The sequence below is a fragment of the Paroedura picta genome, chromosome 5, assembly GCF_049243985.1.
Source record: "Paroedura picta isolate Pp20150507F chromosome 5, Ppicta_v3.0, whole genome shotgun sequence".
Classification (NCBI taxonomy): domain Eukaryota; kingdom Metazoa; phylum Chordata; class Lepidosauria; order Squamata; family Gekkonidae; genus Paroedura; species Paroedura picta.
The window spans coordinates 57,564,421-57,590,457 of NC_135373.1; the positions used below are offsets into that span (position 1 = coordinate 57,564,421).

The 26,037-nt window shown below is 42.8% G+C and overlaps 1 long non-coding RNA gene across 1 annotated transcript in view; it reads left to right on the forward strand.

Annotated features, from left to right (window-relative positions):
- LOC143837823 (uncharacterized) overlaps positions 1 to 23,363 on the forward strand; it is a 41,935-nt gene extending 18,572 nt beyond the window's left edge. Inside the window, exons 2-5 of the long non-coding RNA XR_013231103.1 lie at positions 5,779 to 5,847; positions 13,481 to 13,525; positions 19,278 to 19,539; positions 22,399 to 23,363. This is a non-coding gene — a long non-coding RNA (uncharacterized LOC143837823). The remainder of the gene's footprint in view (positions 1 to 5,778; positions 5,848 to 13,480; positions 13,526 to 19,277; positions 19,540 to 22,398) is intronic.
- Positions 23,364 to 26,037: the final 2,674 nt, after the last annotated feature.

The window sequence follows — 26,037 nt, forward strand, 5'->3', positions numbered from 1 at the left end:
AAAGAAGCCCTCCTTTTCATTAGTGCAGAATACCTTTTTCCTCTATCCATCTGAAACTGGATGGATGTTTTTTGTTTGTTTGTTTTTTTAAAGATCAGTAACTTCATGAAGAGGAGAGAGGCCTCTAAAATAGCGATCCCCAACCTGTGGGCCGTGGACCACATGTGGTCCTTCGACTAATTGGAGGTGGGCCCCCAAGGACACCTTCTCCCCCCCCCGCCCTTTACTTCATCCCCCCTGGCCCTTTACAACACACTTTGGGTGTCATTGTCTCCCATCACTCCCAGATGGGACTATCTCGTTGCAGAGAAACAAGCTCAGGGTTCCCATTGATTTGTCATTGCCATGAGTTAAAATTTCCATGAAAATAAAATGTTCCTTATATTCATTGTTGTGGCGTGTCTGTATCTTATTTTGAAGGGATGTTTAAACATTACCATAGCGATCAGAGAGCCCTAGGGCAGTGGTTGAGAGAAGAGGAGTAAACTACCCCCCCCACCGGGCCTCAGTAAAAGGCATTGAGTGGTCCCCGGCGATAAAAAGGTTGGGGACCACTGCTCTAAAACACAACAAAGCCATCTGAAAAAGAGAGATTGAAATATAATCATGCAATTTGCAGTCATCTTTTCAACACCTAAGTGTTCCTGAGAGGATTTTAAATTCAAGGAGCCCAGCCAGAGGAAGAGAGCTTTCCTTAAAATGCCATTTTCTAAATGGTCTTCTCTGCCTGTGAGTGTAAGAGACCATCAAAATATTAGTTCTCAAGGAAAGACTAGCCATTCTCATTTGCATGCATTGATATATGCACATTTTACATGCCTGTTATGTAACAATTATGTAAGATAGATCTGATTGTGTCGCTGTAAAAAGTGTGGTCTTACAAGCAACAAAAGCTTGGGTAGCAACTCTACCAAGTCCTCTGAAAGTCTAGAAAGCTGTAGTCAGTAAATCTCAAATCTTTACAGAATGCCTTGGATTTTCTTTTCTATGAAAGTAGCCTATGGTAATGTTGCAGTTAAAATTCACTTGATGATTATATAGGCTTTTCAAGACATAAGAAATAGTACATGTGATGTGATGCTTTAGGATGCTTTGGGCTGATCCTGCATTGAGCAGGGGGTTGGACTAGATGGCCTGTATGGCCCCTTCCAACTCTATGATTCTGTGATTCTGATTGTAGTCCAGTACTTATTAAACATTTATTTGTTAACTTGTTTATATACTGCCTTTTCCCCAGACAGTCAAAGCAGATCACACACACACCCAAAAATTCAATGCAATAAAAACCAGCAGTACTTTACTGTTGCATTCTGTCCATTGGAGGAAGGCCATTTGAGATGGAGGAAGACTTCAGACTTTGCTTAGTGGAATGTACCTGACCTGGAAAGCCCAGGCAAGCCTGATACAGTCAGATTTTGGAAGCTAAGCATGACCGACTCTGACTAGAATCAGGATGGTAGTTCCTCCAAGGAATACTAGGCAGGAAATGGTAAACTACCTCTGAACGTCCCTTGCAGACATCCTTGGATCTCCTGGGAACTTTTCTCTGACCATTCCATTGATTATTTATTATTAGTGTGCCTTATGATAAATAATAAATCAGTGGAGTGGTCAGACCAAACTATGTGGAATTATAATTTTAGAATGTGTTCGTATAAATAGAATGGATTGTACCTATGAATAAATTGAGTGCCATGTAACTTAAGAATGACGGGGAAAGAACTGAATCTTGGAATACAATTAAAATTAGATATATATATATATAATATATATAAAGGTATACCACCAGAAAGCAGGAACAATACAGAAAGAACTTATTTACGTCTACATTGTAAATCACAATATTTAGTTAGTTGTTGTTGTTGTTATGTGCGAAGTCGTGTCCGACCCATCGCGACCCCATGGACAATGATCCTCCAGGCCTTCCTGTCCTCTACCATTCCCTGGAGTCCATTTAAGTTTGCACCTACTGCTTCAGTGACTCCATCCAGCCACCTCATTCTCTGTCATCCCCTTCTTCTTTTGCCCTCGATCGCTCCCAGCATTAGGCTCTTCTCCAGGGAGTCCTTCCTTCTCATGAGGTGGCCAAAGTATTTGAGTTTCATCTTCAGGATCTGGCCTTCTAAAGAGCAGTCAGGGCTGATCTCCTCTAGGACTGACCAGTTTGTTCGCCTTGCAGTCCAAGGGACCCGCAAGAGTCTTCTCCAGCACCAGAGTTCAAAAGCCTCAATTCTTTGACGCTCGGCCTTCCTTATGGTCCAACTTTCGCAGCCATACATTGCAACTGGGAAGACCATAGCCTTGACTAAACGCACTTTTGTTGGCAGGGTGATGTCTCTGATTTTTAGGATGCTGTCTAGATTTGCCATAGCTTTCCTCCCCAAGAGCAAGCGTCTTTTAATTTCTTTGCTGCAGTCCCCATCTGCAGTGATCTTGGAGCCCAGGAAAATAAAATCTGTCACTATCTCCATTTCTTCCCCATCTATTTGCCAGGAATTGAGAGGGCCGGATGCCATGATCTTTGTTTTCTTGATGTTGAGTTTCAAGCCAACTTTTGCACTCTCCTCCTTCACCCGCATCAACAGGCTCTTTAGTTCCTCTTCACTTTCTGCCATTAGAGTGGTATCATCTGCATATCTGAGGTTGTTGATATTTCTCCCTGCAATCTTGATCCCAATTTGTGACTCCTCTAATCCCGCATTTCTCATGATGTGCTCTGCATACAAGTTAAATAGGCAAGGCGACAGTATACAGCCTTGCCGAACTCCTTTCTCAATTTTGAACCAGTCAGTGATTCCATGTTCAGTTCTCACTGTTGCTTCTTGACCTGCATATAAATTTCTCAAGAGACAAATAAGATGCTCTGGTATTCCCATCTCTTTAAGAACTTGCCACAATTTGTTGTGCTCCACACAATCAAAGGCTTTAGCATAGTCAATGAAGCAGAAGTAGACGTTCTTCTGGTACTCCCTAGCTTTCTCCATGATCCAGCGTATGTTGGCAATTTGATCTCTAGTTCCTCTGCCTCTTCGAAATCCTGCCTGTACTTCTGGAAGTTCTCAGTCCACATATTGCTGGAGCCTAGCTTGTAGGATTTTGAGCATAACTTTGCTAGCATGAGAAATTAGTGCAATGGTGCGGTAGTTTGAACATTCTTTGGCATTGCCCTTCTTTGGGATTGGAATGTAAACTGACCTTTTCCAATCTTGTGGCCATTGTTGAGTTTTCCAAATTTGCTGGCATATTGAGTGTAGCACTTTTACGGCATCGTCCTTTAAGATTTTGAATAGTTCAACTGGAATGCTATCACCACCACTAGCTTTATTGTTGCTTAGACTTCCTAAGGCCCATTTGACTTCACATTCCAGGATGTCTGGCTCCAGGTCAGTAACTACCCCACTGTGGTCATCAGGGATGTTAAGCTCGCTCTTATATAGTTGTTCTGTATAATTTTGCCACCTTTGTTTAATCTTTTCTGCTTCTGTGAGGTCCCTACCATTTTGGTCCCTTATCATACCCAACTTTGCATGAAACGTTCTCTTCATATCTCCAATTTTCTTGAAAAGATCTCTGGTCCTCCCCATTCTATTGTTTTCTTCTATTTGTTTGCACTGTTAATTTAAGAAGGCATTCTTATCTCTTCTAGCTTTTCTCTGGAATTCTGCATTCAATTGGGTGTATCTTTCTCTTTCTCCCTTGCCTTTCACTTCCCTTCTCTCCTTAGCTATTTGTAAAGCTTCCTCAGACAGCCATTTTGATTTCTTGCATTTCTTTTTCTTTGGGATGGTTTTAGTTGCTACCTCTTGTACAATGTCGCGAACCTCCGTCCATAGTTCTTCAGGCACTCTGTCTATCAGATCTAATTCCTTAAATCTATTTGTCACCTCTACTGTGTATTCGTCGGGGATATGATTTAGTTCATACCTGAGTGGCCTAGTGCTTTCCCCTACTTCCTTCAATTTAAGCCTAAATTTTGCAACAAGAAGCTCATGATCTGAACCACAATCAGCTCCTGGTCTTGTTTTTATTGACTGGATAGAACTTTTCCATCTTTGGCTGCAGAGCACATAGTCAATCTGATTTCTGTGTTGACCGTCTGGTGATGTCCATGTGTAGAGTCGTCTCTTGGGTTGTTGGAAAAGAGTGTTTGCTATGACCATTGTATTCTCTTGACAAAATTCTACCAGCCTGTGCCCTGCTTCATTTTGTACTCCAAGGCCAAACTTGCCTGTTATCCCGGTTATCTTTTGGCTTCCTACTTTAGCATTCCAATCCCCCATGATGATAAGCACATCATTTTTTGGCGTTGCTTCTAGAAGGTGTTGTAGGGCTTCATAGAACTGATCAACTTCATCCTCTTCAGCAGCAGTGGTTGGGGCATAGACCTGGATCACTGTGATGTTGAATGGTTTGCCTTGGATTCGAACTGAGATCATTCTGTCATTTTAGGGATTGTATCCCAAGACTGCTTTTCCTACTCTCTTATTGATTATGAAGGCTACTCCGTTTCTTCTGCGAGATTCTTGTCCACAGTAGTATACCTGATGGTCATCTGAATTAAATTCACCCATTCCTGTCCATTTTAGTTCACTGATTCCTAAAATGTCGATGTTCAGTCTTGTCATTTCTTGTTTGACCACATCCAGTTTGCCTTGATTCATGGATCTGACGTTCCAGGTTCCTATGGAATAAAAGTTTTTACAGCATCGGACTGTCTTTTCGCCACCAGTTACTTCCACAACTGAGCGTCCTTTCGGCTTTGGCCCAGTCGCTTCATTCATTCTGGCGCTACTCGTACTAGCCGTCTGCTCATCCCCAGTAGCATATTGGACACCTTCCGACCTGAGGGGCTCATCTTCCGGCGTCATATCGTTATGCCTATTGGAACTGTCCATAGAGTTTTCATGGCAAAGATACTGGAGTGGTTTGCCATTTCCTTCTCCAGTGGATCACCTTTTGTCAGAGCTCTCAGCTATGACCTGTCCGCCTTGGGTGACCCTGCACGGTATAGCTCATAGCTTCACTGAACTACGCAAGCCCCCTTGCCACAACAAGGCAGCGATCCTTGAAGGGGGATTTAGTTAGTATAACTCATTAAAAGAAGGACACTTTCAAGAAATATTTGAAAAGGATCTGATTCTTGAAAGCAGAGCTCTGAACACAGGTTGGAGGTAAACTGTGAATTCAAAGCAGCAAGCACTGCAGTGCTTTAATCAAAGGATGAGAAAAGGGGGAGTCTTCATTTGCAGTCTGCCAAATGTTAGTACTAATCAAGTCAAACAACCAAAATTGGAAACAAACTCTAAGAGTCTGACAGCAATACCAACATTCAGTTAAACGTTGTTACTTATCATATGTGTCTTCACATTCAGATATATTGGTCAGATATATCAATACAGGCTATATCTGACCAAAGAAACTGAACACTGATTGACAAAAAATTGGAAATGCATCCTCCTGAATTGGTTATCCTAGCTCTGCTTATTTGTTTTTCTCCCCAAGAGGAACTCAAAGTGGCTTACAAAGTCATTCTTCCCTTTTCCTGTTTATTCTCCCAATGCTGTGCTGTAGGTTAGGCTGTGACTGGGGCAAGCTTCCATGGCAGAGTGGGGACTTGAACCTGGGTCATCCAGATCCTAGTCTAGCACATGTACTACTGGACCATGCTGGCTCTCTGAATTCTATACAGGTGTACAAGCAATGCAGAGAGTGACGTCACTTATTTCCTCTTCATTGTTGGTCTTCAGATAAAAACGTTGTCTTTTTTGTCCCTGGCAGCGTTCCTTTGATGTCAATAATTATATCACAGGCAAGGAGGAGATAATAACATGGAATTATAACATGAGGGTAAGCAAATTCCCTTCTCCCACGTCCTTTAGATTTCTGGGTGCAAAGAGTTTTTTCATTGCTGGAAAATTTAAACATACAATTCTCTCTGAAGTGTTATCACTCTAGAAGAACTGTACCACGTGCTTTTTTGACATTTGAACATCTACGATCAGGTTTCATATAGATATCTGGCTGGTTCTCTTTCATCAGACATCATCCTTTGGTTTTTTAAAGCCAATTTTATCATTCTTATTTATGCAGCCATAAAATGTATCAAGTCTGTGGCCTCCTTGATACTGATAATCTTCAAAGATTTTGATAACATGTAGTAAATTTGGTTGAAACCAGGCAATGCTTTATTTGCCTCTTAAGATTCCAGCTATAAGAAAACTTTGAATCAATTGACATGTATTTGGAAGTTGAGAGTACACTGTATTATAGAGCCAACCATTGTTAGTTTACTGGTAAAAATCTGCAGTCTTCACTGTTCATCACAAGAGTCACATTATAAATCAGTGTTCTGTCATGTTAAGCATGCTACAAAGTCAAACTCAAATCCCTACGTGGCCATGAAGCTCACTTGCGGACCCTGGACCTATTATTTTTATTAACTCCCAAAGGTTGTTGTACAGGACATCAAAGGTGAGAAGACCATGTGCATTGCTCTGAGCTTCTCATGATATAAAGATAACAATTATACTAGACAAGCAAGTTTAAACCCATTGAAATCAAAGCAATATAACTATTATTTTATGCATACAGTATCTAAATCAGTCTCCAACCTGGATGAACCTCTGGGTTCTTTGAAAACTGGTAGCTGGTGCCACCATGTGGGTGTGGTCAACCACAAAATGGCTGCCATGGGATTGTGGGCCCAGTCACAGAATGTTGGGAGGTTCCAAGCCAAGTGATCGGTGGGGGGACGACTGTTTTCAAATGGGTTCTCTAGGCAGAGAATAAGGTGATGCCTCGTATTCTTTTTGCAAATCCTGTTCAAATGAGATGAAGGAAAGCCAGGACTGGCTCTTTACTTTGGGGGAGAATGGGCACCAGGAAAAGCAGGTAATGTAGATCACTGACCTAGATTCATAAGATACCTAGGACCAGCAGTATTCAACAGTTGCAGATGTTTGTTTTTTGAAAATATATAACTGTCAAAAGTGACCAGAGTTTACAGAAAGAGATCTTGGTTTAGCCAAGGAAAGATGCGCAAATTCGAACTACCAGTTCAAATTGAATAAACATATAAAGGAATCTCTTTTTAAGTTGAGTTCTGATGGACAAAAGGAACAGTCATTCTACATATCTTTCTGAGAACCACAATGATTCATGTAAAAACGACTGCATTAGAATACCAAAATTCCCATATTGGTATTCGTGGCTTAGCTGTGTGACCTTTAGTAATGTGAGTTGTATAATGCAGAAATTAAATAGGAGAAAGTTAAGAAAAAAACTAAGATGCACTGTGAAATGTGTTCCTTTACACTTAATCTCAAAATTATATTGGTATTAGAATAAAGACAATAAGCGGCAAAAGTCAGTTATCAATATGAATGTTTGAAAGAGTTTGTGTTCAGTTTTGCATAATCTAGAGGGATACTTTATTGGCTGTGGCAAATCAGTTCTGTTACAAAAAGGCATGTATTGTTCAAACAAAACTATTTAGTCATTCCTACACAACTTGGAAGAAACTGCTTTTAGAAATTCCATGTTAAGATTCCCTCCCCCTCAGAGTGAAAAAGGAACGTTGGTGCTTACTGTAAGAGTTCCTACTGCTGAGCAAAGGAGAGCCAGTTTGGTGTAGTGGTTAGGAGTGTGAATTTCTAATCTGGCATGCCAGGTTCGATTCTGCACTCTCCCACATACAGCCAGTTGGGTGACCTTGGGCTCACCACGGCTCTGATACAGCTGTTCTGACCAAGCAATCCTATCTGGGATTGTCCTCTTCCACCAAGCATGCAGCTTTGGAAGATCCAGCTTGGTGTAGTGGTTAGGAGTGCGGACTTCTAATCTGGCGAGCCAGGTTTGAATCTGTGCTCCCCCACATTCAGCCAGCTGGGTGACCTTGGGCTCACCACAGCAGGAACATCAGGGCTCTCTCAGCCTCACCCACCCCACAGGGTGTCTGTTGTGGGGAGAGGAATGGGAAGGCAATTGTAAGCTGCTTTGATCCTCCTTCGGGTAGGGATAAGTGGCATATAAGAACCAACTCTTCTTCTTCTTATCCCACCCTAAGTATATCTAGAAATAGTTTTCTATCACATTGCTAATGGTTTTCATACCTTCACATCTGCTATCTCTTTTGTTTAGAGCTCTCTGGTATTTATCAGGCACGTTCACCTTTGTATAGTTTTCTGTCAGAGCTCCAGAGGAAGTTATTGTACAGTTTGAGGAGCACCTGAAGAGTAGGGTGACACTCCCCCAACATAACTGGGGAAAAGAAGTTTGAAACTTAGACCCACCTCCTTAACTCACTGATGGGAATTACCCCTGCTAAGATGCTCTCCCTTCTTCAGAGCAGGAGAAACCCTCAAGGTAAATGCCAATTTTCCTGTCCTCATCCCCTTGGAGCCCCAGCAATTTACATTCCCCACATATAAATACCATCTATCCTAACAGCCCAGAAATAGGTCTGAAGCCATTTCATACTGTTCTTCTGCTTAAGCTAAGAAAGCTGCGCCCAGCACATTGTCTAAAGGGGACTCTCCCTGAGCTTACTGGAGAAAAGGCAGGGCATTAGTGAAATAAGTCCGTTAAAACTATTAGTGTTTTGACGGGGCCCCATATTGGGGCAGGGGACAAGCCTTTGTAGATAAACTTGTAAATCCAGGAAAAAAACAAATTACAAATTAGCCAGCAAACACTAGGAACAAATCTGGGGCTAGTATAAGCATGACACAATGCTATTGTATCCGCAAGTCAAAACAGCTATGTTCTTTTCTGAGTCAGGGAACATGCTACACAACCACAATGTGGATTTTGCCCCCATGTACTCTTTAACCAAAGCTGTTTTCATCACAATTACTATGTTCTATGGCTTTTTATCTTTGAGGGGAAAGATATAACAGAAAGATGATGAAGTTCACTTTCACTATGGCCCTGCACTTTGTCAGGGCACATGGAAGCAAAGACACCACAGATCTGATAAGGCGGTATTGATTTTGCATTATCTTTCACTGTTACAAAGAGCAAATGAGGGCTTCTTACCAAGAGTCCATATTTATATTAGACTAGAGGCTAAGCCCATTGCACCCAGGAATACAACGGGCATTAGCACATACACCTGCACTGTGACCTTCCTGGGCTCTAGCCCTCCTTTCCCCTCTACTTTTTGCTCAATCTTGAGATCCAGTGTGGTGAAGTGGTTAAAGAGTAGCGTACTCTAATCTCAACAACTGGATTTGATTCCTGTCCCCTCCTCCATATGCAGCCAGCTGGGTCCATGGAATCAGAATCATAAAGTTGGAAGGGAACTCCAGGGACATCTAGTCCAACCCCCTGAACAATGCAGGAACTCACAACTACACACCTACCCACAGTGACCCCAATTTCATGCCCAAGTGATCCCCCCCCCAAAAAAATCTCCAGAATCCAGTCTGGCATGGAGGAAATGCACCTACCATCCCACAATTCCCTGGGTATGCAAGGTAGGGCCACAGGAAACAAACACTGGCACTTCCTTTCCTGCTCACCCACTCACAATCTGCCTAAGTTAATAAAATCAGCATTTTCCAACTTCCAGGTGGGGTCCTGGGAACCTTCAGGAAGATGAAAGAGAGAGAAAAAGACAAAGAGAGAAGGAGGGAGGAGAGAGGAAGGAAGGTTATCAAATTCTCCTGCAGAAAACAGCTGCTTTGGAGGGGCACTTGCCAGGACTTCCCAGCTTCACCCGAGCCTCAGATGGATGAGAGCTTAGCTCAGCCAGATGTTCAACAGGCAGAGAGCTCTGACCAGCAGGAGGGAATGGAGCTGCGGGCAAATCAGGGCTTAGATTCCAAAGTTGCTACAGGAGCTCATCATTCCTCTGCCCAGCCTCCAGCTGCAGGTCCCTGTCTTGTCAGCCCACCTGGCTCACCTGAGCCAATTAAGCAATGCCAGGTGTATACTGGAAGAGAGCTCCAGTCTAAGAGGTACCACTCCACATTAGCAAGACTGTTGCTGACTGCAGCAGACTGAGTCATCACAGAGTGAGGACTGATTTGATTTATTGGACTTATTGCCCACCACTCACAGCAAGCTGGTCCGTAGCCGGTTACAAGACAACCCCATTAAAAAGCACGACCTTTTAATCCAATGGGATGGGCTCTTCATTGGATAGAATGGAGAGATGGGGGCACCTTCTTTCAGAACCCCTGGATGTGGACCCCACCCAGGAAAGGTTGGAACACGGGAATTCCCATTAAAGTGAATACCGCCAGGTTCCTGATTTGGCAAAGGTCTGTCAAATTGCCTCTTACTCCTGAGAAGAGGCTAGTGTGAGAGGTCCTGAGTTGCCAGATACAATTCCTGTGCCCGGTCCAGGCTTCAACTCAGGTCCTCTGCCTTCTCCACTCTGGGGTCATGGGAAACTCAGAAGGTGCACAAGATGGACAGAAACCCACGGGTTTCCTGGTTTGATGGTTCCAAGGGGTCTTGGAGCTTGCTATTAGAGAGGAGGCATAAGGTCTTTCTTGGGAACATTTGGACCTCAGAGTGTGTTGAGCATATTGGAAAACATGGGAGGTTCCTCTTCTCATAGAGGAAGGCCCTGGGCTCTGTGGTACAGCCTCTGCTTAGCAAGTAGAACAGGGGTTCTCAACCCCTTTTCCAAGGGGTCACCAAGGCTGCCACCGCCTTCCTAATAGCGTGAGGGTGGTGCGTTCCCGCTGCTTTGGCAATCATGGACACCTGAGGTAGCCAGTGTTGTGGTGCAGAGGGAAGGGATGCTGGTGCTGGCAGTGCGCCTGCCAGCACCCGCATACAGATGAAGAGCTCTGTGCCTGTGTGCAGGCGCGGCTGGTGCACCATCATCACCACCTCGGGGTTCTGTGATCGTTGAAGCGGCCGGATCCTCACAGTAACACCTCAGAACTCCCACATCCAGCCCATCCTCTAACAAATGCACTGGCTTCCAGTTGAATTCCGGATCAGGCTTAAGGTTCTGGTTATCACCTTTAAGGCCATCTGTAGTCTGGGCCCAGGGTACCTAAGAGATCGCCTTTCTGACTACACCCCTCAAAGAGCATTACACTCTGCTACTACCAACTGCCTGGTGATCTCTGGCCCCAAGGAAGCTCACTTGACCTCAGCCAGGGCCAGAGCTTTTTCTATCCTGGACCCCACGTGGTGGAACAACCTCACAGAGGAGTTAAGAGTCCTGGCGGAGCTTAAAAAGTTCAGCAGGGCTTTCAAAAGGGAGTTATTCTGTCAGGCATTTGTTTGAGGTTGACCTGAATTCAGTCACCTCCCATTGGCCACTAAGAACCCTCCCATTAAAACCACCATTGATATGTCCATCCCACAAGGCCTTCAGTATGTTACAGTTAAATGGATGTTCTCATGTTTGTTCCATTATTATATTGTTCTTCTGTTAGGCCTGTATTGTTATTGTACAAGTCACCATGTTATTTGTACAGGTTTTCTCCAGCTCCATGTAACATGCCCTGAGCCGCAGGGAAGGGTGGTATATAAATATAATAAATAACAGGACTGTGACTAGCCCAAGGTCACCCAGCATGACTAAGAGCAGGGAATCAAATCCAGCTCGCCACATTAGAAGCCACTGTTCTTAATCACACCAAGCTGTACAAATGGCCATTACCTTAAAGAGATTTAGCTAGATCAAGGCAGAAGAAGCTGTTACATGAGGATGGCTTAAGTCTTTTTTGACTTCCTAATTGACTGTTATGGGATTATTTTCCTTTAAATTTGGACCTTCTGGCCAATGGCTTCTCAGAGCAATCCAAGGAACCTCCAGTGTTTCCTACATGGAGAGCAGATTGTGTGATTAATAAGATTTGCAATTTGCGAAGGAGGAATGCTTTTGTCTTCTGTGTTCTCTCTTTGTGAGTATATGTAGGTCCAGAGAAGAGTGCTACACAGCCCATCCCCATCCTAAGCATCTCTTTCCTCCATGGGAACTGATCTCTGCAGTCTGGAGAGGCATTTTCCTTCTGGGATTCTTCAGGTCCCACCTGGAGGCTGGCATCCCTGAATTATTTGATGTTTATTGTTATTAGCAGTTACTGCCAGGCAGCAGTAAATCTTTGTTTCCCACCTGGAGCTTGGCATCCCTGCATCTCCATGGGATCCAAACTGATAGTCCTGCTTCCCAAGTAGCCCTTTTCTCCAGGGGGTCTGATCTCATACAGAGCTTTATTATGTTTAGTGATTTTGGGAAAGGTTTTTTAGTCAGAGCTCAGTTTCTCAGGTATCTGCCATTTGGTGGGTTGTCCAAAATATGGTTGTGAAATTGTTACAGTAAATAAATACCTATAGATGATGTCATTGCAGACTGGATAAGGCAGTTCTACCCTGCCTGAACATTCTGTGCCCTCGCCCTGCCCCACTGTGTAGCCTACAAATATTGTGTCATATGCAATAAAGTTTTACTACTGCTACAAAAAAAAGAGGAGCCGGACTTCATTTGGGGGACTTTACCAACTTGGCCATAATCCAACACATGCTTTAATGAGAGTAAGTCTTAAGGACCAAAATTACACTTAATTCATAATAAACATTCATTTTATTGTCTTGCTAGAGTCACTTTAATGACTGTCCAGAAACTGTGGGCTACCCAGTGAATGCTGACAGCTGTCTAAGTGGAAATGTCAATACTAATTCATGTATGAATGAAAAATTAGAATCTTTCAGAAAATTAATCTGGGGTGGTCAGTGTTATGTATGTGTATCCTGCTGAGGACTGAGCTTGATGTGCTAATCTGGCCAATTGCATGCATGGGTGGGGAGACCTATTGTCTGCTTTGTGTATGTAAGTTGTGGTTTTCTGAAGAAGTTCTCAGGGGATTGCCACACCCATTAACTGTAGCACCATGCCAGTCGAATGTAGGCATTATATTCCAGCCGCTCTGCATGACATCATCCAGCTGACTAGTCACTACATCCTCCATTTTAAAGCACTTCTTTGGGAATCGAATAAAGTGTTTTCACCACCCTAAAAAGTGCTAGTAACTGGAGAACAACCAGCAGGCAACCAGCAGAAGGATGGTATGGAGGTTCAAATGTGCTAGAGTCATCTGTATTGTCCCTCCCTTGCACCTACCTCCCTCTCCCAGGGACAGGAATGTCTTTTTAACAATGGTGATGTTCCTGGAGGAATGAATAGGTGGACATGCATGTAGGCAATGCCAGAAATAAAAGATCTTGAACAGAGACAGACATGGCTGTAGGGGAGAAGGCGGTGGGGGTGCCCCGAACAGTGAATAAAGACAAATAAAGATTTGTTTGTGGCACAAAGTGTGGCTCTCAAAACTGGCATTCAAAAGTACTATGCATCAATGATTCCATGCATAGACATTGCAATGGCTAAGTTTTAAAAAAATAGCAATTAAACTGCTTCAAAATATGGAGGAAGGAGATTGGTTGCCTGGATTGATTGACAGGCAGAAATATGACGCATATAAGGTACATTGCTCTCTTCTGCCTTTTCCAGCAGCAGATGAGGAGGGTAAGATGCATGAAAAGACAGCGGACAAAGGTAAGACAAAAAAAAAGGCTAGGAGAATGTGGGAGGCGCGATATAATTTTGCGCTTTGCCATTCCATGGGTGTGACGCTATTTTAGCTAATGTGCGGAAATGCCCTTCTTGTCTTCTTTTATAATATGTACTCACTGCTGAAATTGCTAATAAAAAGCTGTTCATTTGCCCAGTAGCCTGGCATTTTTCCTATGAACCCACATATTTTACAGTCAGCAGTCACACATCAAAGTCTATGTCTCTGGGGTGGGGTGGAGAATATGAAATAACACATTTCTGCAGCCTGTTTTCTGAGCAAAAATTTCCCTACTATGTAACAAAGGAAGGAAATTGCGTTAAAAAGGAAGTAATGTAGTAACTAGTGAAGTTACTGTAACTAGAATGTCTCTTCCTATATTTGGACAGATGATGCAACGCATACACACACACACAAACACAGTCATTGTTGCATTTAGTAGACCACTTGGGACATCTGTGATCATAGATGAATTTGTACTGAATACACTAAAACTGCTTCACCCTTGTGCATCTTTTAAACTTTTCTTCCTGCTCTCTTTCTATTCGTCTATTTTATCCAACATGATAGAACCTTAAATAACTGTTCTGTTTTATTGATGTGACTAGAAATAAAGCCCATTTTATTATTGAATAAAATGGGCGCTAGGAGCCGGCCTTCTCTTGTCCGTGGGAGCAGCCTCACCGCAGCGAGGCAGCTCTCGGGGCCGAGAGAAGGCTGGCTCCCGCCCCCCCCCCCCTCCGTGAAGACGAAATAGGCCTTCTCTTGGCCCCGGGAGCAGCCTCGCAGTGGCTAGGCAGCTCCCAGGGCCAAGAGAAGGCCGGCTCCCGCCCCCCCCACCCTCCCCGAAGACGAAAACGGCGTTCTCTCGGCCCCGGGAGCGGCTTCGCCAAAGACGAAAGAAGGCGGTGCGCCCCCCCCCCCACCACCAACGGCTCTCTGGAGCCTTCTCCCAGCCTCTGGAGCAGCCTCAAAAAGAAGGCGGCACGCCCCCCCAGAGGACTCACCGCATCGGCTGGCAGTCCAGTCTATGCGGTGATTCCCTGGCCGGACAGTTTTTATCCCGGACAGGGCCTGCCCTAACTCCTCCCAGACAGCCCTTACTCTATTATTCAGTCTGCGGCGCACCGTGCCGCGGGGCTGTTTAAAGATGTTTAAAGATAATGTGCTCTAGGAAGTGAATTCTGAATTACAGTTTTTCTTTTAGCAGCTTTATTTCTATCAATTTGTATATGAATCACCAGTTTGGAGGGTAGTTTGTTTTGTTTTTGCTGCCTTTGAATCCTGTCCTTTCCTCCAAGGGCTTCAGAAAAGTCTTGAAATGTACTATAAAACCAACTATGGCAACTCTTGACAGTATCTAGTGAACTAAATCCCCTGCTTGAGGTTCAAGTATCATGGCATTAGCCATATTCACAGAGAAGCTGTGCCTGCAAATTCAGGGGCATAGTATGTAAGGAGTCAATATTTGATTTATTTCTGTATTTAGAAAATGTATACCCTGCCTGTCTGCATTTCACAGCATCACTAAAGCAACTAATAAAAACATACATAATAAAATCACATTTAAAATATCAACAAAAACACATTAAAGTAATTAAAACCCAAGCTTAAACAAATATACAAAAATATTTTTTAAAAACTATTAGTACACTGGGCAACAAGGTAGTATAGCTGAGTGAATGACAAAATTAGAATCATAGAATTATAGAGTTGGAATGGACCACAAGGGTCATCTAGTTCACCCCCCTGCAGAACTGAACTGGCAACACTCTATATCATGTTAAAAATATTTTTATGCAATACAGAACAAAATGAGAAAGAACCGGCAAGATTCTGTCTGGCAAAAGATATATGAGGCTAAGCTCCATCTTGGAATTTACTCTTCCAAGCATGGTCAGCATTTCTCCATAAACAAACTGACATTACTAATCATATTATTAGAGCTTGCATAAATTACTTTTGTTATTAGCACAGTGTTCCAGATTTTCTGATACTGATCTATGAATGTAGTTGTTTTTGACTTTCCCCCCTACTTAGTTTCTATGCAAAGCTTTGCTGCAGTAAGTAAACAGAGAATCATCACCAAGTCAGATTTCCACACCTAATCGTCTCAAATAGCATCACAGTGCTATCTGGTAGATTAGGATTTTAATTGCTGAAGTTGGAAGAAAACACCCTGCACTCAATTCCAAGATTTATAATTTCTGGATTGGTCCATTGCAACATAAATGGGGCAATTATTCACTTCTTCTATAAACCCCCCCCCCCAAAAAAAAAAACTCTTGGGCATGGAGGATGGTAGGCTGGGAAACCTAGTCAATCTTTGCCTTAAAAAGATGGTTACCTACCGTCGTCCAGCTGGTGACCTGTAGCCAAAATTAGACATGGCACCATCAGAACGTATTTACAAAAGCAAATTGATGCTGAACTAGTAGTAAATGATGTGTGCTCAAGGAGGTGGTTCCCTGAGAAGATGTAGCAGGCAGGTGGAGATGCTGACTCTTCGAAGCACCCTCCCTCCTTTCCAGCTAGATGGAGAATCTTCCAGGCTATAAGCAATTTGGTGCATCATTAACATAATTTAGTAAAATATTTTACTGGATTTCAGGCTCCAGTACTGATTCCTTGACAGATTAGGGAGTTTCTTGTCAAACCAATGAAATGGTACCAGTAACACAGGCCTCAAAAGCTGCTGCAATTCTATCTTCGCCTGCCAATTTATAGTCTGTCCAGAGTCCAGACAAGTCTGAAAGAACATTGGCTCAATTGTACTTGTACTGCCATCTTCTGGAATATTTACACCTAGCAATTTTCTCTAGACTAGTCTCTTGGGATGAGAAAGAAAATCCTTGCTTGCTTTGAAAATAGCTATCACTTCAAAATAATTCCTTACTATAAATTTATTCTTACATGTGAGTATAAATTTTGCATTGTTACTTCCCCACATCAGTGCTATGTAGTGCAAGAAATTATGGCAAGGTTTGAATTTTCTTAAAAATGTAAAATAACAGTTTCTTCACTTTAAAGTACATGTAGCATAGGGACTTAAAGAGACTGGTAATGCTACCCTAACAAAATTACAGCGTTCTAAAGCAGGGGTAGTCAAACTGCGGCCCTCCAGATGTGCATGGACTACAATTCCCATGAGCCCCTGCCAGCAAACGCTGGCAAGGGCTCATGGGAACTGTAATCCATGGACATTTGGAGGGCCGCAGTTTGACTACCCCTGTTCTAAAGGGTGTAACTCTGCTTGGGATGGCACTGCAGAAGTGTGAACCAGAAGACCACTGCTTCCAGTCTTCTGACTGCTTTGGTAGAATTAGGCAAGCTCCTCCTCTTCAGCCTTAGTATCCTTCTCTGCAGTAGGGGGAAATAATACTCACTGCACAGAACTATTTATGGGGCTACTGCAATAATATATATAAAGTGCTTGGAACGCTTAGGGAGTGCTGTATGAATACTAAGTATTATTGTGTTTCATTTAGTAGTCTTCTATTGTGCTCTGCTGCAACAAGGCTGCAAGATCTTAGGAAAACAAGTATTTGTCAACAAAGCACCTGCCCAGTTTGGTCAGGGGCAGGGCAGCCATTTAACCTACCCAAACCTACCCAAACGTCTGGAGGGCTGCTAGAAGCTGGGTCAAAAACCGGAGCCAGGCCCAGTAGCTCTGCCAGCATTGCAGGAGGTACTCAATTGAGATCTAGCCAGTGGTGCTCACCATGGGGGCCGACTCACTGGATGCCTCCTATTTTAATTATTATATATTTATATTTATTTATTATATTTATATACCACCCTCCCCGAAGGCTCATGCCATGCCAGCCAGGTGTCACTAACTGACTAGGTGAAAACCGAGTGGCCTCACCATGCTGGTTTGTAGCACCATAGAACTGCCAACCTTCAGGTGGTATCTGGAGATTCCTTGGGATTACAACTGATTTTCAAGTGACAGAGATCAATTCACCTAGAGAGAATGGCCCCTTTGCAAGGTGGGCTCTGGCATTATATGCCATTGATGTTGGGCAAATAGTAAAAAATAAATTGTGGTCCACTCATTTACTGGATCCGAATTTGTATCTCTTCCAAAGTGTGCAGAGAATTAGAATGGCTTATAATGCTACTGGAGGATTTTGGTATTAAGGAACTATTGTGTCTGTAAGCTTGCTGAGGCATGACCTTGGGGTCTAAGGCAGGAGCATAACCCTGAGTATGCGATTGGCCAGTGTGCATTGGATCCATCTGTAGAATCCAGTCAATTTAAAGGGAAACTGATCAATAGTACGGACTGGCAGTAAGATCCTTTTGTTCTGCTGTGTATATAAGTATGGGGTTTGTGTGTGTTTCCTAGTTCACTTTTGCCTCTTGTACCTCAGAGCTGGGCTGATTCTGCACTTTATTTATTCCGCTGTATATCCTGCTGAATTCAGATTGATTTGAACTATTCCTTTATTCCCCCCCCCCCAATTGAAACAGAAAAGTGTTCTGCACATGATTAGGGAAGCTCAGAAGGGGAGGGGGGAGCCAGAGCCTCTTTCTTTCTTTTCTTGAAGGGGAGGGGGGAGGATTGGAGACAGGAGGGGGAATAAATAAAAGAGGCAAATATCTGCTGAGAGAAGTTAGGGCTTTCCCTTTAAGGGAAGCCTTGCAACCTGGGAATGAAGAAGCCTTTGAACTGATGCCCTGGACTTTTTAAAATACAGCTTAAAATCCCATTTGCCTTTTTAGCTACTGAGTCACACTGCTGACTCATGTTCAGTGTATGGTCTACTAAAAAACACAGTTCCTTTTCGCATATACTACTGCCAAGACAAGTCTCACCCATCCTATAGTGATGCATTTAATTTTTCCTACCTAGATGCAAAACTTTCACTATTAAAAATCATTTTATTCATTTTACCCCAATTTTCTAGCCTATCATGATCATCCTGTATCCTGAGTCTGTCTTCTGGTGCGTTTGTATCATCAGCAAATTTAATAAGCACCCCCTCTATTCCTTCATCCGAATCATTTATGAATATATTGAACAACATAGGGCCCATAGATCCCTGAGGCAGTCCACTTGTCAATCCTCTCCAAGAAGATGAACCATTTACAAGCACGCTTTGTGTGTGATCTGTCAACCAGTTCTCTATGCATCAAACAGTAATGGGATCCATACTGCATTTTACCAACTTGCCAATAAGAATATCATGGGGAACCTTACTGAAATCAAGGTAAGCATTACTAGAGAGTCAAGTTGGTTGGTTCTTGGCTTCCAGTGCAATGGCCACCAGGAATCTTCTAATTTAAATTATCAGCCTGCCTTGACTGATGTACCACTATAGTTTGACCATTACTCCCAACACCATAGTGTTTTCTTTACTCAGCAGGTGATCTCTTAAAATGCCCTAATTTTGTTTCTTTTGCAAAATTAATAGACAATTGCAGCAAACAATAGTACTTCCCTTTCCTTCTTCTCCAGCCCCTTTTTTCTTTCTCCAAAAGTCTGAGCTAAGCATGTAATGCTCCAGAGAATGAATCCTATTTACTGTCCCAGACATTTTGTGCACCTTGGTCAACCTGTCAGTTACAGCAACATGCGGTTGTTGTAAGCTAAGTATCATTTACACACACATGAAGTTGAATAAGAATACGAACAAAATAGAAGAGTTGGTTCTTATATGCCGATTTTCTTTACCTGAAGGAGGCGCAAAGAAGCTTACAGTCGCCTTCCTTTTTCTCTCCCCACAACAGACACCCTGTGAGGTGGGTGAGGCTGAGAGAGCTCTGACATCACTGCTCGGTCAGAACAGCTTTATCAGTGCCATGGCGAGCCCAAGGTTACCCAGCTGGCTGCATGTGAGGGAGTGCAGAATCGAACCTGGCGTGCCAGATTAGAAGTCTGCACTCCTAGCCACTACACCAAACTGGCTCCAAAACACCAAAACAATGATGGAAGCAGAGGGAAGCCAACAATGTTCTGCCTTTCTTCCTGTTTTCTTTGGAATTCCCCAAGGTAAGAGCGAACAAGAAGGAGCTTGCTCAAGAAAACTCTGGAAATGCTTGAGGAACAAGGCAAACCAGGGCACATCTCCCCAGAAAGCTTGTGAAGACTGGCAACAAATCCCTCTCTTTCCACGAGGCAAAGAGAGCATAATGATGAGGAATGGGAGTAGCAAACTCAAGGGAAAGAGATGAGGGAAGGCATTTTATGACCCCAGACAGGTGAGCTAGCAGGCAGCCCCAGCTACTTGAGAAGGGACCATTAGTCAGAGAAGGATTCTGCTGAATGGGAAGGGACTTTGATGTGGTCTGGAGTACAGGGTGTGCAAACCAAACCAAAAATATACCTGAAAGAATATTGGTATTTTTGGACATATTTTGGCATCTTAATCTGGGATTTTTGAGGGGCCAGAAAAAAAATCATGAAAAAAATCCCAGATATATTTGAGAATTACCAGGAAGATTAACATAACCACACCCACCCCAACAAAAAACATCTAGCTGAGATGTGGAAGCAAGTTGCTCACATCTCAGCTGCTTTTTAGGCTTTTTCCTGCAGCACCTTAATCAGGGCACATTCAAAGGGACTGCAGAAGACAGCCCAAAAAAACAGCTGAGCCAGCAGGGAACAGTCTCCCCACCAGCTCAGCTGTTTTGGGCTCTCCTGTGCAACCCTACTTAAAGGGTCTGCACAAGAGAGCCCAAAGCTGAGCTGGCAGGAGAGTGTTTCCTGTCAGCTCAGTTCTTTGAGCAGTCTCATGCAACCTTGTTTAAAGTGACTGCAGAATAGAACCCAAAGCTGAGCCAGTAGGAAGACTCTTTTTCCAGAGTCTCTTGTGCAGTCCCTTTAAACATGCCCTGTTTAAGGGGACTGCAGAAGAAAGTATGAAAAACAGCTGAGAGGCAGGAACAATCTGCTCCAGCCTCACAGCTGTTTTTTGTGGCCTTGCCATTGCTGTCCCCCCGCCCCTCAGATCTATTGGACCTGAATAAATTTGGGATTTCTAAAAAATCTGGGTCTGAATACCTTTCTGGTATTGGGACATGGGATTTTTTAGGGATCCTGAAACTGAGCGAGGGGGGGGGGGTCATCCAATAGACCTGAACCAAAAAATACTGAGAAAAAAAATTGCACACTCCTAGTGAAGAGCATAGAGATGTAATGTTTTGACAAGAGGCCATCTACCTCTGGTGGAGTGTGGGAAGAAAAACTGGGTTCCCATCTAGGAGTATCCAGTATATTTATTTTTGCTTCTCCCATCTCTTCTCTTACCCTTGTCTGAAGAGCTCTGCTAGCCCCCAAAACAACTACACTATAGCCTGCACTGCTGGCCATTGTTGTACCTTGCTGGAGTGATGATGAGGATACAGAAGCAAGCCACTGTGAGGAGACACACTCATGGAGTGTGTACTGTTCAAAGGCACCATGTTGGTGTTCAGTGAGCTAAAGAGAAATAGGAGACTGCATGTGTGCCCAAAGGTATGCTCAGTTAGAGGAGGGGTTTAAATAATTTGAGCATAATCTGCTTTTGAAAACCCAATCAATTTCAAAAGCAGTGTTATTCAACAAACATTAGGCCAAGATCCCCTTGGGACTTTAGTTGCACAGTTCTTTAGGACCTGGCTACTATGACTTAAAAGCAAGTCCCATTTAACAGTGTGAGACATTATTACACAGAATGATGCTATAAATTAGCACTAAGACCTGCCCTTTCCCAGTATAAAGCCATCATCCTGCCAAGAGTCCCTGGCCCAGAGTCCAGCATGGATTAATCACTGAACAGTTTGCTGTTAGGTTAATACTGATTAATAATAATTGTGCACCATCAAGTTGCTACCAATTTAAGGCAATCCCATGAAATTCCACCTGATGGGATTTTCAAAGAGAGAGATTAGCAGAGGTAGTTTACTACTGCCTTCCTCTGCATAGCAACCCCAGCCTTTCTTGATGGTCACCCATCCATGTACTAACCAGAGCCTACCTGGTTTAACTTCCAAGGATTTGGCTTGTCAGGGCTATTCAAGCAGCTACAGCTCACAAATACAACAAAAATAAACATAGTGGTGTGCATTCCCTTAATCTCCCGTGTATTTTCTGGAAAACATCCTGCTGCTTCCTCACCACAATGGCTAGGAAAGGCACTGCTAACTGCCCCTGAGCTCACAGTCACCGGAGTTTCTAATGAACAAAGTTTATGAGTAATCTTTCCTTACAAAGTGCAGGAGGGGGGAATGGCTGAGAGCTGTACATTCCAGAGTGCAGAGTGTCCCCTTCCGAGGGTTTCAGATTACTCCGTTTCCTGGCAGCAAGCAATTTCACTGAAGTTTTATTTTCAGTTCTGTTCACTTTTTTCTACAGTAAATGTTGATAAGGTGACTGAAGAAGAAGGAGGGGGGATTCCAGGAAGGTTCCAGGAAGACCATACTTCTTCTCAGGATGTTGGTGAAACAGCTACAGTGTTGTGACTTTGACTAGGAAGATCCCAGTTCAAATCTCCACTCAGCCAGGAAACTCACCTTTTAAACGAAGCTAATTAGCAGCCCCCAGACAACCAAGGTCAGCCCTGGTTAGTAATTGAATGGGAGACCACCAAGAAAGTCCAGGGCTGCTATGCAGAGGTAGGCAAGGCCAAACCTCCCCTGAACACCTCATGCCTTGAAAACCCATGATGGGTATCATAAGTCAGCTGCAACGGTAAAAAGGAAGGGGGTTACTTAAAGATGGAGGAGAACTAGAGCGAGCAAGGCCCTTAATTTTCTCATAATGATCTTCCAAAGCTGAAATCAGTTCTGTAGATAGCAAAAGAGGAAAAGAAGCCTCTTGTGTGTGGTAAGTGCCATCAAGTGATCCCTGTCTTTTCTTCCTTTGCAGCTTCAGAAGGGCTATTTAAATGGTGGAAGTGGCCTGAGGGGAGAGAGTTAAACACATGCCCCCCTCCCTCTATTCTCATCTTCAAAGCAGCTGCCTAAGGCTACTCATTAGATTTTTTTTTAACTATGGAAGATCTCAGTCATTGATCTCTCATACCTTGTTTGGTTTGTACACAGTGTTCATCTCTCAGAATAATCTACTTCACAGGGATTATGTGTGGATAAAAGGTGGAGGGGAATCCCTAAACTTGCTTAAAAGAAGGCATCAAATTGGAAATAAATGTTTCTTAAAATGGATTAAATATAGGGGACACGTCCCTCACAGAAAAACATTTTTACTTTTAATGGGGAAGAGTAAAATTAGCCCTTTCCAGTGGAAGCTGTTCTTTAGATTTCTGATTAAGACACAGTTCTAAAATAGAAAAATTCAGCCAGTTGGCTATCAAAAAGATAATCTGTTTTTGTTTATAATTGTTCCAATTTATTTGGAAAAATGAAGAAATTCAATAATTAATATTCAATAGAAATTATCTTTATATATGTGAAGTCATAATTATAGGCATGAAAACATAAATCAAACCAAAATGGGTTCTGAATAAACACAATTTTTTCTGAATAACCTGTTTTCAATGCTTCCTTCTTCCTCAGTGGTTTTATTTTTAAATGAGTTGTGTCTCAATATCATCAAGTATTTCTTATAAACAGTCTCTTAGGCTCAGCGTTTCGTGGAGGTCTCTTAACTGCTCTATGGCTATGAAAACACAGTTCTAGGCAAGTCTTCTGATTGGTGAGAGTCAAGTCTAGAGACTCATTTAGGGAAGCAACAGTCAGCCTTCTTTGATCAGGCTGTGGCCAGAGTGTTGATTAGAGTAGCTAATAGTGACCATATCACTCCAGTCTTATTCCATCTGTTCTGGTGTCCAATTTGTTTCCAGGCTCAACTCAAGGTGTGGTATTATCCTTTAATGCCCATATAAAGCCTGGGTCTAACATATGCTAGAGAGCCTCTTGTGGTGCAGAGTGGTAAGGCAGCCGTCTGAAAGCTTTGCCCATAAGGCTGGGAGTTCAATCCCAGCAGCCGGCTCAAGGTTGACTCAGCCTTCCATCCTTCCGAGGTTGGTAAAATGAGTACCCAGCTTGCTGGGGGGTAAACGGTCATGACTGGGGAAGGCACTGGCAAACCACCCCGTATTGAGTCTGCCATGAAAACGCTAGAGGGCGTCACCCCAAGGGTCAGACATGACTCGGTGCTTGCACAGGGGATACCTTTACCTTTACCTTAACATATGCTACAGACTGCCTCCCCCCTTATGAACACGCCTACATACCTGACTCATCTTTGGAGATTCTGCTTTTGTTGCCTCCACCATATGAAGTTAGGTGGGTGGCAGCCTGAGAAAGGACCTTCTCAGCTGTGGCATCAAAACTTTGGAACTCCCTTCTCAGGGAGATTGGACTTTCTCCCTCTATCAGTGCCTTTCTCCAGCAGGTAAAACCTTTCCCTGTCTACTTGGCATACCCCCAACAGCAGTTACTGGTCCTTCTAGTGTTGCTTATGAGTTTAATTTTTTTATAATTGTAACTGTATTTAATGGTTAATTTTGTTGAATTTCTACATTGGGACTGATAGAAGGATCCAATGACTTCTGATGCAGAGACTCAGAAGAAGCGGGAAGTCCTGAAGGCAGGGTAGAGCAGCAAATCATGCAGAGATGCAACTGATGGACCCTTTGGTCTCAAAAAGCCTTGAATTCCTCAGTATCTTCTGTTATGATCCACCACTTGGGAATTACTGGACTAACTTTTAGATCTGTGAGTTCGAAAGGAGCCAGGACACTGGACGTATGAACAGCTCTTTTTATTGAGATCTCAGCATGAGTACTAGATGTGAGAAAGCATATACTGAGAATATACTTGTTCTAACAGTAATTATACAAAACCACTGTGCATGGAAACTAGTATTTTGCACCATTTATCTTTCAAATATCTCAATTTATAGTACTAGAATAGTGATGACCATTTGTATAGACTATGGCATCAAAATATGAAGAGATATCAAAACATAGATCAATAGACCTTTCAAAATGGTTGTTAAAGTAAAAAAATACATGTTGAAATGCTTGGATTAGTTATAGTTTCAGTGGGCATTACATATTTTACAAACATTTAAAAATGAGAGCTAAGTTCTCTGCATTTAGCTGAAGGTGGGAGATGCTAAGTAAGACAAAAATGTCAAACTTCCCCATTGTTTTATTTTCTTTCAATAAAGCGTATCAGCAAGACAAAAGCATGTAGTTCAATTTCCTCTTTACTGAAAAGCTTCCAGAAAGCCATTTATTAATCTGATAGGTCTCAACAGGGTTTTCTAAAGATCTTTATAATCCAAATATCCATGAACTGGGGAGAGCAAGAACATCTGAGGGATACTCACATGAAAGAATAAAATACAGAAAGCATGAAAAAATACAAAAATAATTTCTAAGGCATTTAATGAGCATAAATAGAGGATTTTTTTTTAAAAATCCCACTCAAGTCAACCTAAAGAGCTCTAAGAAAAGAAGGGAAAGTGATGCCATAATGACAAGCAAGTAAAAGAAGTACATAAGCTGCTAACCTGCAATTAATACTTTCTTAAATCAACTTATTTTCAAAAATAATGCAAGTGTACCTCTGACTGAGCAGAGCAGTAATTCGGATCAAGATGACAGAAGAGAGTTGGAGGTGGCTGTAATTCTGAGTTTGGAACTTTAGAGGTTGAGCAGCAGGAGAATATACTATACTAATATTAAAATAAAATACAGATATCCATTCCATTCGTGTGCTCATTTAAAAATTTTAAATGCAATTCTGAGTTCATCACTGAGTTCATCACTAGGCGGGCAGATGCTGGGACTGCATTTATTCAGGCCAGTCGTGGAAAATATTTCCAAAGATTTCTAGCAGACCAAGAGCACTCCTCCTCCCTCTTGCACTTTCCTGCCAAAATCACCTCAAGACCAGGAGGAAGGATGCTACTCCTTCAGTTCTCTTCTTGTTGCTGATATGAGAGGATACTTTTGTTTTGTTCTTTCATTCTTGACGCTGCTAAGACTTGTTTGTATCTAAGGTTGTTTTTGTAATCAATTGTCATTCTAGCAAAGAATAAACTATATTTAAATAATAAAATTTTCTGGCATTCCACTTTGCAATTCTGGTTCAAGAGAGGCCCTTTCAGGATCATGCCAACTGTGGATTCAAAATGGTGCTAATAAATGCCCATTCTTTGTGCCTTATCTGCCTGGAGTGTCACACAGCAGAGCTGCCTGCTCTTTCTGTCACCATTTCTTCAAAGGCTTTGGCCCTGTGCCAGCCTGAATAAAGCCACCTTACTGGTGAGCTGTGGTCTGACAGAGCCTCAGATTCACTAGCTTTTTAAAAAGGGTTTGGCTGCATATCTGCCTGAATAAAGGCATATTCCATCTCCTTGACTGTTTCAGGCCTGAGGCAAGAAATCTCCAGATGTTGCCTGACAGAGCCTTGGATTCAGACTGGCTCTTTTCTAAGGCTTCCACAACTTGCCTAACTGAATGAATTCCTCCCCTTCCCTGCATTGGGAAATACCTTCAGACTAGGGGTGGAGCCAGGAGTAGGTGGGCTTTGG